The sequence below is a fragment of the Canis aureus genome, chromosome 1 (assembly GCF_053574225.1).
Source record: "Canis aureus isolate CA01 chromosome 1, VMU_Caureus_v.1.0, whole genome shotgun sequence".
In the NCBI taxonomy this organism is placed as follows: Eukaryota; Metazoa; Chordata; class Mammalia; order Carnivora; family Canidae; genus Canis; species Canis aureus.
This window is the reverse complement of record NC_135611.1, coordinates 92,636,747-92,649,769: the sequence shown is the minus strand read 5'-3', so window position 1 is coordinate 92,649,769 and position 13,023 is coordinate 92,636,747. Positions and strand designations below refer to the sequence as shown.

General features: G+C 36.9%; 1 protein-coding gene across 37 annotated transcripts in view; it reads left to right on the top strand.

Annotated features, from left to right (window-relative positions):
* The window catches only part of RFX3 (regulatory factor X3), a 287,131-nt gene that overhangs the window by 92,271 nt on the left and 181,837 nt on the right, over nucleotides 1–13,023 (top strand). For 2 of the 37 annotated variants that reach the window (XM_077908547.1, XM_077908560.1), the window contains exon 2: nucleotides 10,665–10,753. The exons of the other annotated variants lie outside the window; for them this stretch is intronic. The gene's annotated coding sequence lies outside the window, so the exon portion shown is untranslated. The remainder of the gene's footprint in view (nucleotides 1–10,664; nucleotides 10,754–13,023) is intronic. 37 annotated transcript variants of the gene reach the window in all.

Genomic DNA, 13,023 nt, shown 5'->3' with positions numbered 1-13,023 from the left:
ATGGGAGGCATGGGTTAAATAGGTGATGGCGTTTAAGGAGTGCACTTACTGTGATGAGCACCCTGTGATATATGGAAGTGTTCAATCACTATACTGTATGCCTGAAACTAGTATTATACTGTATGTTAACTAACTGGAGTTAAAATAAAAAAATTAAAAATTAAGTAGGAGTAGTTGGCTGCAGGCGTAACCAGAATTGATTCATATTTTTAGGTGGTTGCTTGTGGGAGGTTCTTAGGGAGTTTATTGGCTCAAACCCATTGCTTTTTTACATCTTCTTTCTTAATGTCTGACTAATAGAATTCCAGTTGGATGTGATGATTTCCTATCCTTCCTCCCTGCTCAAGTTTTTTTTTTTCTAATTCAAATATTGCTTGGCATTTCTGTCTCCTTTTTCTTTTGGGTTAAAGAAATATTTGTTGTCACAGTCAGCTCATTGCAATAATTGTTAATTTTTTCCTCTAAAAGTGTTTTAGGACCAGTCACCCAGAATTAAGTATTTTGAAAAATTTTGGAACCAAAGGCTCAATGATGGCAAATGTTTTCCTGGAACAATTAATAGAATTATTTGTTTTTTTAAGGATATATCAGTCTTCGGGATCCCTGGGTGGCACAGTGGTTTAGCGCCTGCCTTTGGCCCGGGGTGTGATCCTGGAGACCCAGGATCGAATCTCATGTCGGGCTCCCGGTGCATGGAGCCTGCTTCTCCCTCTGCCTGTGTCTCTGCCTCTCTCTCTCTCTGTGACTATCATAAATAAATAAAAATTTTTAAAAAAAGGATATATCAGTCTTCATATTAGTGCTATTATCTGTTGATAACATTTATTCTTTCACTAAAGATAAGTTTATTAATACTCATACCTTTGACTACTAGGCTCTGGTTATAAAAAATTTGATTCCTCAATTTTAGATTTTTCCCTTTGTGCTATTTTGACACATGTGCTATTATGTATATTTTTGTTTTTATGCAGTCTTTATAAGCTGGATATATTTAGTTAGAAAGATAGTTTTATTTTTAATATTCTTTTAGTTTTAAGTATTGGAAACCCATTTCAATCTATCTAAGACAGAAATATGAAAGGTTATTGGAGTAACTCCTGCAATCCCAAAGAACAGCTTGGCCTCATGAGCAACAGAAATATGCCATTAGGAACCTAGATAGTACACTCCTCATCTTTTCTATTTGCTTCTATCTGCATGTCTCTCTCTTCTTCATACTCTATAAATTTAATTTCAGATGCACATGACCAAATATAGTCACCCATCACCACCCTTTAGAGGGACCAGCCTAGATAGAGATCCCCGTTCCAAAAATCCAAGGAGCAAGAAAATCCAAGGACCAGCTTGGATTAGGTGTCCATTGTTGATCTAATTAGCTATTGCTGAGAGGGTAGCATAAAGTACACTCTGGCCCCATTCACATGAAAGGCAGCCTTTTTACTTTAAGAGCTGCATTCTAAACATTGGACAACAAAATAAATTCTCTGTGAACATAAATAATCATCTGTCCTTTCAATCTCTAAATATTTTTTTGCCCATTTGGGTAAGAAACTGTGCTATTTAGGGATTCAGTGGTTAATGAAATAAATGTAGATCTTGACCATGAGAAACTTACATTCTAGTAGCGGAAATGGCAGCAGACAAGTAATGATTATAAAATGTGATAAGTGCTTTGAAGAAGATACACAGGACTGAAATAGAGGTTTGGAGCCAATGGAGAAGTGGCAGGGAGAGGAAGGACATTTTCTTTTTGCCTTCTTTCCCAAAGAGATGACTTTTATGTTTAGACTTGATGGATTGGGGAGGATGTTTCTACCAGGGAAAGTTGTATGAACAAAGGTATTGGAGTATAAGGAAGGTTGAATCCTGAAGAAAAGAAAAGGTGACCATGTGGGTGAAATCTAGAAGAGTTTGAAATGAATTTGTCAGTAACAACTAGCTGTTGTATCATCTATATGGACCAAGACTGTGATTTAGTGATTTAGCTCAGTAACATTTATTAGGAAATCTGCCACGTTAAAGAGACTGTTAGATCTGGTAGGCTTAAAAGCTAGGATGAACATGATACAAACTGGATGACACAGCAAAGGATGACACATAACAAGGATATGAGGCAGAGCATAACATTCTATTAGAAGCATATTCTTTGTTTATTCATATGTTCCTTAAACATTTGCTTTATTATGTGTTGGGTACTGTTCTAGGTACTGAGACTTTACACAGTAGATAATTAGATGCCTTCTTATAGAGCTTATCGGAACGTTGGTACTCAAAAATATGATCCTTTGACTAGTATCATCATCAGTGGACTAGAAGAATGTTAGAAATGCAGAATCTCACACATTACACAGACTTACTGAATAAGAATCTACATTAAGATCCCATGTGACTAGTATGTGTAGTAAAGATTGAGAAGCACAGTTCTAGAGCAGGGACTGGCAAACTCCAGCCTTCAGGCGAAATTCAGCTGATAGCCTGTTTTTGTAAAGTTTTATTGGCACAGCAATATCTGGATGTTTATGTATTTTCTGTGGCTGCTTTCATACTTCAGTGACATATTTGGGTAGTTGCAAGAGAGACTAGATGGATCTACAAAGCTTCAACTACTGTTTGGTCCTTCAGAGACTAAATGTGGTGCTCTTTTTTTCTAGACTGTCAACAATTTGCCTAGAATGAACAACAGAGATGCAATTTTACTTGTTTGTGATAAGTTTATGAAAAAGATAGTATTTGAATTCTTTTGAAAAGCAGTAGTTCAACACATTTTAAGCCTGTAATCTGTACTCCAAATAGCCTATGTTGAAGTCTGATATGTAAAGAGTATTTAAAAATTCAAAAGACTGATCAGACTTTGTGATTTATACCATTATGAAAAATGGAGAATAGGCCTAGGAAATTTAAGAATGTTGGTGTCATGGTGACATAATAAAAATAATAACAATTTAGTTTTTAAAAACATAAGGTTCCTTAGTTTAAAAACAAAATTTATGAAGTGCTTTTGAAGCACAATTGTTTATATGATGCTACTGGTATTTCAGAGATTGCCAAGTCGTGTATGTTCATATGTCCACCTTATTTATAAGAAAACTGAAATTATTAAAAAAGTCAAGTTTTTAGCCAGTGAGTATACCAGTGGTGGAGCTGGAACCTAGGGTCTAGATCTTCTTAGGAATTAATTGAACTTCACTGAAGCAAAGGGATCTAAGATTCAATGTTTTAGTTCCTTGTATGTTATCCATCTTTCATGCCAAGCTTTGGTCCATAGCACTCTGCTTTTATATATTCTAAGTGTTAGATTACTTGTAAATTTCCTTTGAATATTGTTGAAAACATCATTTTATTCTCTTAAATACCATTTTCTTTATTGAAAATTATGTTGGTTACTCCAGAAAGATAGATTATTTCTATTGTTATAAGATAGTCATGATTCGAATACCAAAGATCACTTGGTTGGACAACCATCAGTGATGAAGAGAACCTTAAAGAGTGAGCTAAACTGGTGGCCAAAGTCAGCTACAGTGTGGGGCTTCGTGGATTCTCAATGTGATTTTTTTTTTTTTTTTGTATATTTTTTTGTTGGAGTTCGATTTGCCAACATATAGTATAACACCCTGTGCTCATTATCTTAGCTTTGCAAATGGGCTATGGGTTGACAGAACTGCTGAGATGAGAATTTGTGACTTCATGGGCTGCTTCAAGGAGATTGAAGGCTTTAAAATAGGAAGAGACACCCAAGTCCATGTCTCTGTTGTACAAAGCACATGTAAAGCAGATGTAAAACAGCCATGAAAGATACATGGTAATTTAGAAGAGACCATGGAGATATCTAGCTATCCAGAGTACTATCTGGCCCCCAGATTATCCCATTACTTTGCAAGTGAATCAGTCAGGCAAACCGAAAAGATCTGAGGCAAATGGTTTAAGGAGGAGATTAGCATGACTAGGAATTTAAAGGGAAGAATGCTTGGGTGCTTCATACTCAAAAATCAGATGAGTCTGTGGAGAGATTGAGGTTCTCAGCAGGTCTGAGCTCCATGTTGGCCCTGGCTTTCTGATGAGAGACAGTTTCCTGAGTGTGTCACAAGGATATGGAGTCTAAACAGGAGCAGTGGTGCCTTGAGCTGAGAAGGCAGAGGTCAAAGTTTTGGGCTTTTGAGGCAGCTGGGATCTGGAGCAGGGCACCAAAAGGGAGAAAGCTGTACAGAAATGGGGTCCAGAATTCTAAATGTGGGCTTCTCATGAATCCCTGGCTAAGATGTGGACTACATATAGGCTGAATGAGCCTGTGAGCTTAAAAAAGACTGAAGAGGGCAAAGACATATTAAAGATTACTGGTAGACATCAGTGCTCTGTCCCAGGCAAATAGATGTTACTAACATCTTAGACATCTACCTGTGAACCAAAAAGTCCACACTTTAGGAGGAAGGACTGCATCCTGGAGTAAGGCTTACTCTACATCCACCTTAACAAGTTAAAACAAGATCTCAGAGGGAAGACAAAGATAGAAGTTTGGTCTGGCCAAAGTAGAGGAGCTTGTGAAACCTCTTGAGCTTTCCTGAAAATCATCCCAAAAAGACATAAATTCAGGATGCTCAGCCAGTAATTATATTGCCTGAAGAAAAAAGTTACCATTCTTCGGAGGAACATAGAATCAAAATCCAGGTTCTCTACATTCATTACATTTATATATAATTGGAAGTCACCAGGAGCACAGTGACTTCCATTATTTCATTCTGGCTTCCTGGTATGGGTTTCATTCTGGTATTCCTGTCTCAGTTCTGATATGGCTTCTAGTATCTCCCAAGTCTTACAGTTTCCATGTTTATGTCCATTGGGAAAAATATTATTTGTTTCAGTATTTCTAACAAAAATCCTGATATTCATTCTGATTCAAGCAGTATAGGTCATATTTCCACCTCAGAACTAATTCCTGTGGCCATAATGGTAGAAAGTCCTAATTGTTATATGTATACTGGAGTGTGTATTGCATCCCTGGAGTGAAGGGTGGATGGAATTAACTTCTTTGGGACCTGTAGATCTCCAAAGTTTCTGAGAAAAGAAAGGGGGAGAGTAAATGTGAAGAGAGGTGATTAATGTTCATCACACATGGCATTATCCACATTAAATCTAAATTTTCTCTTATTCCTATCTTTAGGGAACTCTTCTTCTCCTGACAGTAGGAAAGAACACAGTTTTCCTGGCTGAACATCTTACGTCTATAGGACACACACCTTGTTATCTTTTTCTTTGTCAACAATTTTGGGAGGTGGGTGGGGATTGTTAGTAATACTTGAAATTTCATCTGAAAGTAAATCATTCTAAAATGTGTTCTATTTTCCCATGGAGTAGAATTTTACCATTAGGTAGCTTATACCAAACAGGAACTCTGCATTGGACATGCTAGTGATGAACAGCAGTGTATTTTTTAAAGCAAAGCACAGGGATGCCGGGGTGGCTCAGTGGTTGATCATCTGCCTTTGGCTCAGGGTGTGATCCTGGAGTTCCGGGATTGAGTCCGACATTGGGCTCCCTGCATGGAGCCTGCTTCTCCCTCTGCCTGTGTCTCTGCCTCTCTGTGTCTCTCATGAATGAATGAATAAAATCTTTTTTTTTAAAAAAAAAAGCAAAGCACAATTTAATTTGAAAAATGTTTATTAAACACCCAGATATGAAAGGCATGGTACTAGTAGCAGCCGTAGAGCTCAGCAATTTGAAATCATGAAAGTTTACTTCCTTTTATAAAGGGAACAAAACTTAATAGAGGGTATTTGATCTGCTATACTGTGTACTGCCTTCTCCAGGAAGCCCCCAGGAAGAGCTCCCTGTAGGAACTCAGTAACTACTTTTTCAGAAGGTTCACATGCCATTGTATCTGGGATAGGGTGAATATTCAACAAATGAGATTTGATTTTAAGTTTGAACTTTAATTAGAGTAATTGTTGTCTTCTACCCATTGAGGACAAAATCTGTGTGTTTATAACATCCACCCAGTAGGAGTCTATTTCTTCCCTTAGAAGGTAACGCTTTGTACACATGAAGGCATTTATGTGTTCCTCTTTCATCTCTTGTCACCACACTAAGCATTCAGTCACTTCTTATAGGGGACAGCATTGCCAGATCCCCTCCCCATAAAACTTCCCTTCCTCTTAAATGTCTTTAATCTTCAGCTTTCTTTAAAATGTTTGTAGAAGTAGACATCATGCCCTTAGTGTGATCTGAACAGTGCAGTTAGCATAGTGGGAATATTAACTTGACTCTTCAGAATGTTACTTCCAAAATTTTGTTCTTGTGTCTTAATCGCCTTAATTAAAATACATGCATTATATGCAATACCTTCCTGAAAATATGCCCTTTCACAGCATCCAATTGAGTTTTAAAAATTTATATCCATATAACCACCACCACAATTAAGATTAGAACATGCTCATACACTACGAAGTTTCCTTGTGCCCCTGTTTAATGTCATGCCCACCTCTGATCCACAGCACCAGGCAAACATTGATCTGTTTTCTAGAATTCCACATAAATGGAATCATATGATATGCACTCTTTTGTGCCTTTTTTTTTTCCTGCTTACCATAGCATTGCTGTGATTCATCTCCATGCTGTTGTGTGTATGGTTATTTTCTTTTTATTGTTGATTTGTCTTCCATTTTACAAATTTACCACAATTCAGCTATTGATGGACACCTGGTTGTTTTCAGTTTTTGCCTGTTATGAACAAAGCTGCTATGAATATATGTGTTCAAGTCTTTTTTCAGATAATGTTATATATATATATATATCTCTATCTACAAGTAGAAATGCTGGGTCATATGGCTAGTGTGTGTTTAACTTAGAAGAAACTTCTCAAGTACTTTCTGAAGTGGTTGTACCATTTTACATTCCCGCTACAGCATACAATGGTAATTCCAGTTCATACACATCCACTTGTTTTTTTTAAGTTGAAGAGAATTCTTAGCCTATGTTGAGGTAATGTCAAACTGATGTCAGAAAAGCAGCCTGTAGTCATCAGAGGACTCGTTTAGTCTGAGTGTTTTGATAGTATCATCCTACAGTAAGGAAATAGTTTCTGTTTTCATCTTTTATCTTCAGAATTATCATGTTTCTTGCAGATGTTTAGCTTTCTGACAAGAGTACTATTTTTGTAGAGCTGCTTTTTTTTTTTTTTTTTGTATTTTTTTTTAAAAGACATTTCCATTGTAATAGTCCAGTCAGGCATCATACTGAAATCTTGTAGAAATCACATTTCTGAAGTAAATTTCTTTTTGAAGCTATTCATTTTTACAAGACCCTCTGTCCCTTAATATGTCATATATAGCAGGCCCTTATATGTAGCAGGTGCTCAGTTGGTGTCTCTTCGTTTCTTGACTATCATATTTTAATTCTATAACATTTACTATTTACTTTCTTTTTTTATAATAAATTTATTTTTTATTGGTGTTCAATTTACCAACATACAGAATAACACCCAGTGCTCATCCCGTTAAGTGCCCCCCCCTCAGTGCCCGTCACCCATTCACCCCCACCCCCCGCCCTCCTCTCCTTCCACCACCCCTAGTTTGTTTCCCAGAGTTAGGAGTCTTTATGTTCTGTCTCCCTTTCTGATATTTCCCACACATTTCTTCTCCCTTCCCTTATATTCCCTTTCACTATTATTTATATTCCCCAAATGAATGAGAACATACACTGTTTGTCCTTCTCCGATTGACTTACTTCGCTCAGCATAATACCCTCCAGTTCCATCCACGTTGAAGCAAATGGTGGGTATTTGTCGTTTCTAATGGCTGAGTAATATTCCATTGTATACATAAACCACATCTTCTTTATACTATTTACTTTCAAAGCAAGTAAGTAACTCTGACTTATTATGGAACCTTCTTAACTAGCAGATGAATGATTCAGGTTGTTGAATTTGAACTGTAAATCCCTTAAGAGATCTTTTATCCCCAATAGCCTCAGAGGGTAGAGAAGAGGTGCTTCTGATAAGACAGCAGAAGGGTTCTTCCTTCACTAATGAGTCAAAATTCCTTTATTTTTTTGAACTTAGAATCCTGTAAGGTTGGATAGATCCACTCCATGCAAGGACAGAAGAGTCATTGTGTTTTTGCCTTTGACTTCAGGTCATCTTTAAAAAAAAAAAAAAAAATATATATATATATATATATATATATACACACACACACACACACACACACATATGTGCAACTCTACCACCACCACCACCACCAACAACAACAACAACAACAACAACAACAGCACAGAAAGCCCAAGTTTGTTTCAGGATCAGTGAACCAATGTAGAGAGAAGTCTACCAGGCTGAAGCAAGACCTGTCTTCCTCTCAGGTGAGGAGTACCTATGCTAGGGTGGTTTGAGCTCGGTATGTTTCACCTAGAGTAAAACCCACGGGCTGACTTCTCTTTTGCAACTTCCTGTGTTACTGGTCCTTTCGATAGCTGTTTTACAGCCCTTTCTTGAAAATGCACCTTTTCTATTCCAGAGAACAGATCAGATCTCCTTATATTAATTTTTCCTTCTTTTTTTCTTTCCGGAAATCAGAGTCTTTTTAGCTTTTGGAGCGAATAGTTCCCATCAACAGGACTATAGATCCAATTGATGGGCTCAAGTTACCTGCTGGAGTTAACATAGTGATAGGCTCTCGTGTGCATTTTGCTGGAGGTGGAAGAGCAGAGAAACAGAAAGAGAAAATGTAGTAGAAGGAAGTGTGTAAAGAAGACAGATTTACTCTATCAGGGTTATATTCCATGTTTCATTTGTCTCATACAGCACCTCTATAACTATAGTGAACACATTCCATGCCTCAATCTCCCCATCTGTGAAATAGGGATAATAGTACATAACATCATTGGGTTAGTGGTATGATTAAATGATTTCACACAGAGGAAGGACTTGGAACGCTAAGAGTTTTAATCTACTGCTATTCTATACGGTAAGAAGCATGAGATAGTATTTGCTTTAAAAATGTACACTCCTTCTGTCATACAGTTTCATAAAATAGACCAGAAAATATTAACAACGGTTATCTCTGTGGAGTTGGATGTCTGGTTATATAAATGTTCCCTTTTTTCTGTATTAAAATTTAGGTTTTAAAGGAAAGGACGATATTGAGCTCTTAAAAGTAATACTCTGTAAGTGCATTTGTTACGTAGGGGTTTCATGTCCATTGTTTTTGCTAGCATCTTCCACACACTGGGTTTTGACTTAATCCTGCAGACAACATAAGCCCTGAGTCCAGAACACATTGTAAAGACTTCACACGACGATTTGGGTAGTTCTTCAGAGATTCATTAATACTTCATTTCGCTATTTACTGTGACTGAGTTCATTATTCTGAGTGTTTGTTCCAATCCAGTCCCTGAGTATGGCCAGGGACAGGGGCAGAGGGAAGTCAGTCCAGGTGCAGGAGATCAATGATTTCGTTGCTTGCCTGCTTTTTATGCCCATAGTGGAAATATGTACCTCTGAGACTTCCATAAATTTCTTTACACCTTAGGCCAGTTTCTGATATAGCCCCAGGACTTTGTAGGAGAAAAGGATCTCTATTTGCTGGATTCTGCTTTGACCCAGGGTTCTTCTTGGCTGCTCAGATCAGGATCTTAGGGCTTTAAATGAATAGAATGATTTCTGTCATCTTGGGTTATTGGAAGGAAAGAACCAGGAATGAGAGGGAAAGAAGTAAAGGAGAGAAGGACTGATGATTAAAGGCAGTTAGGGAAAAATACCGTGGTTTGTAGGAATAGTTGCTGACTTTGTGTCCTGTGAAAACTGCCTCTGTCACTGTGTCCCTCTGCCTTCTATCTGTGCATGATGCGGTGATGTAGTTGAATGACTGTGGAAGCTGTATTTAGTTTTGAGGAAAATAGAAGCCAAGTTCTTGCTCACTTCCTGGTTAAGGTAACCTTAGACAAGTCTTTTAAGCTTCTTGCTTCAGTTTCTTCACCTGTAAACTACATAGTTATTAATAAAAAATGTCGGGCAGCCTAGGTGGCTCAGCGGTTTAGCGCCGCCTTCAGCCCAGGTCGTGATCCTGGAGACCCAGGATCAAGTCCCACATCAGGCTCCCTGCATGGAGCCGGCTTCTCCCTCTGCCTGTGTCTCTGCCTCTCTCTCTCTCTCTCATGAGTGAATAAATGAAAATCTTTTATTTTATTATTATTATTTTTTTAATGAAAATCTTAAAAAAAAAGTCTATGCCGTGTCTTCCTGGGACTGCTGCGTGGGTCAAATAAAACCATGTATGCAAAAATTTTGTAAGTGGTCAAGCTTAACTAAGTATTTGATGGTGATTGTAAATGCTGACCACAATCAGCCTTCACAACCACTTTAGCTTTCTTACTTTGCCCTGAGTTACTGTTTTCAGATTCTATCATCTTCTCCGTAGGCATGAGGCTTAGTGAATGGAATGCCCCGTTAATACTCTACCCCTGCATGAGTGTTTTCCTGGCCTTGATCCATCTCCCATTGGTGAAAGCTGCTGGTCGAAAAAAGTCCAAGGAAGCAGCACACACGTCGAGAGAACTTTAATCTACTGGGTGACTGGGGACGAATGGAGACCGAAGCAGCGTAGAGGAACATGTGTCTGGGCATCCCCATGCAGAAAGCCTTGTCCTGATCATCTCTCATTGCCTTTATGTGCCATCAGGGCCCACTTCCTCATAATGTGCGGTATGAAGACAAAGTGCCTTGTATGGTCTGAGGAGAAGAGAGGGATGGTCTTAAAATGCTAAAGTTGTAAGTGAAATTTTAGGTATATTATACGTATAGAAAATCTACTCATCTGCAGTAGTCCCTCTCTAAACAGTAGAGTGAGTCAGGATTATTTGATATGTTGTTACCGTATTGATGCAGGCACATTCTCATTTAGCCCAGCTGAGGAGGCTTTGGTGTCATTGTCAAAAGCACAGAGCGTGTGTTACAAATAGTTGTTTTTATTAAAATATGAAATTTTGGAAATACTTAGTAAAAATATACTTGTTTTACCTTATTCTGGAACACACAAGACATATGAAATTATTTTAATTAAAAAAACTTGTCCTTTTACATTTGGAAGAAATTATAAAGTATAATTATATGAATTTGGTATTCTTTACAATTTGATAGTACAGCATCTATTTTTGTGCTTTTAGTAATATATGCAGTGTTGAAAGCCCTGAAGTTGCATAAAATAAAAATGTGAAATGTGTTCCACATTTATTTTGTTTTCTTATACCAAATGGAATTCATTCAAATGATATACTGCTGAATGCTGCCTTTTATCTATTTAAAAACAAATTTAGAAATCAATGTTTTGTTTTTTAAAAAATTGTAATATTTGAATCCATAAATTCTGGTTGAATGGAACACATTAGAAGGAATAGTAGAAGGCAGCAGGATAGCCTTAACTTCATATGTGATAGTATTAAATTTGTTGGTTGATCCAAAAATACTTCACATCATAGATAATTTTTCACTGGATCATTGTCTCTTGCTTTGAAAAGAAGTTGCCCCAGCTTTGTTTTGACACTGGCTTTCAAATAACTTCTAAGCTTTTTTTTTTTTTTTTAACACTTATGAATTGGAAGCCATCCATTTTTCTGTGCTGATATCCTATTTTAATTGATGTCACCTAATTAAAAAAAATTAAAGTCATTGTCTTGACTAATAAGCTTCAAGTAATTATAAAACAGTGCTTTCTAATATCGTCATTTTTTTTTTGAGTTCTTGCTCTTTATCAGGCACTGTTGTAAGCCCACAAAAGGCATTAACTTGTTTAGTCCTTAGAAATAGCATAGGAGGAACTACTTACTCTCATTTTACAGTTTATTTCTGTTTCACAGTGCAGAAGACAGTCACTGGCAGTGAAATGACTTGCCCAGTGTCGTGGCCATCAGTTGTGATAAAGCCAGATTATTAATTTGGGCAATGTGGATCAAGAATTCAGTACTCTCGGTTGCTATATGCTCCATGTTCAAATAGAGAGAACTTACACATAAAACACAAAATGCTCACATTAGTCAGTCTCAGGCCAACAGACGTGCACATCTGTCTTTACAAAACATTTATCTGCTTTTTATTGGGTGAAAATAGGCATTTCAAGAACTCAGATATCTGTGTGATGTAGCTACTAGCAGAGACTGCTCATTTTTAAATATTTACAGTTATAAACCCTATTAAGCAAATCATATGTTCTTCCTGGAACAGTTTCCTCTGTAAATTTTGTGAGTTTACAGATTTTAGAAAGATTTCTAGGATCCTTCCAGATCTAATATTTTATGAATTTACAATCCTTCCTTTTATTCTTAAATTCTTATTTTGCTTACTTGAAAAATCTGTTGGTTGATTAAATCATTTAACTCTTTTCCTTCTCTCATATTCATAGGGGGTGGTAAGACATCTCATAAATTAGAATATGTTGTATTTTCATTCAGTTCCAAAAACTTTCTAATTTCCTTTATTTATTTTTTTTCTTGGACCCATGGGTTGTTTGGAAGTACATTATTCAGTGTCCAAGTATTTGATGATTTTCATGACATTTTTCTGTTATCGGTTCTAATTTAATTCTGTTGTGATCAAATTACCTTATAAGATTTGAATTCTTTGAAATTCATTGAGACTTGTTTGGTGGTCAGAATATGGTCTGTCCTGCTAAATGTTCAGTGTGTAGTTGGGAAGGATATGTATTCTGAGATTGTTGGGTGGAATATTCCAGAGCTGGTAATTAGGTCAGGTTGGTTGATGGTGCTGAAATTTTCTGTATCCTTTCTGATCTTCTGTCTACTTGTTATATCAATTATTGAAAGATAAATGTTACAAATATCCATCTGTGATAATGCATTTTACCATTATCTCTTTTTTAGTTCAGTCAGGTTTAGCTGTATGTATTTTGAAGTTCTGATTGTAGATGCATAAACATTTGGGACTGCAGGTTCTTTTGATGGATTGGCTCTTTTATCATTATGAAATGACCTGTCTTATTCCTGGTAATATTTTCTGCTTTGAAATTTACTTCATTTGGTATTAAA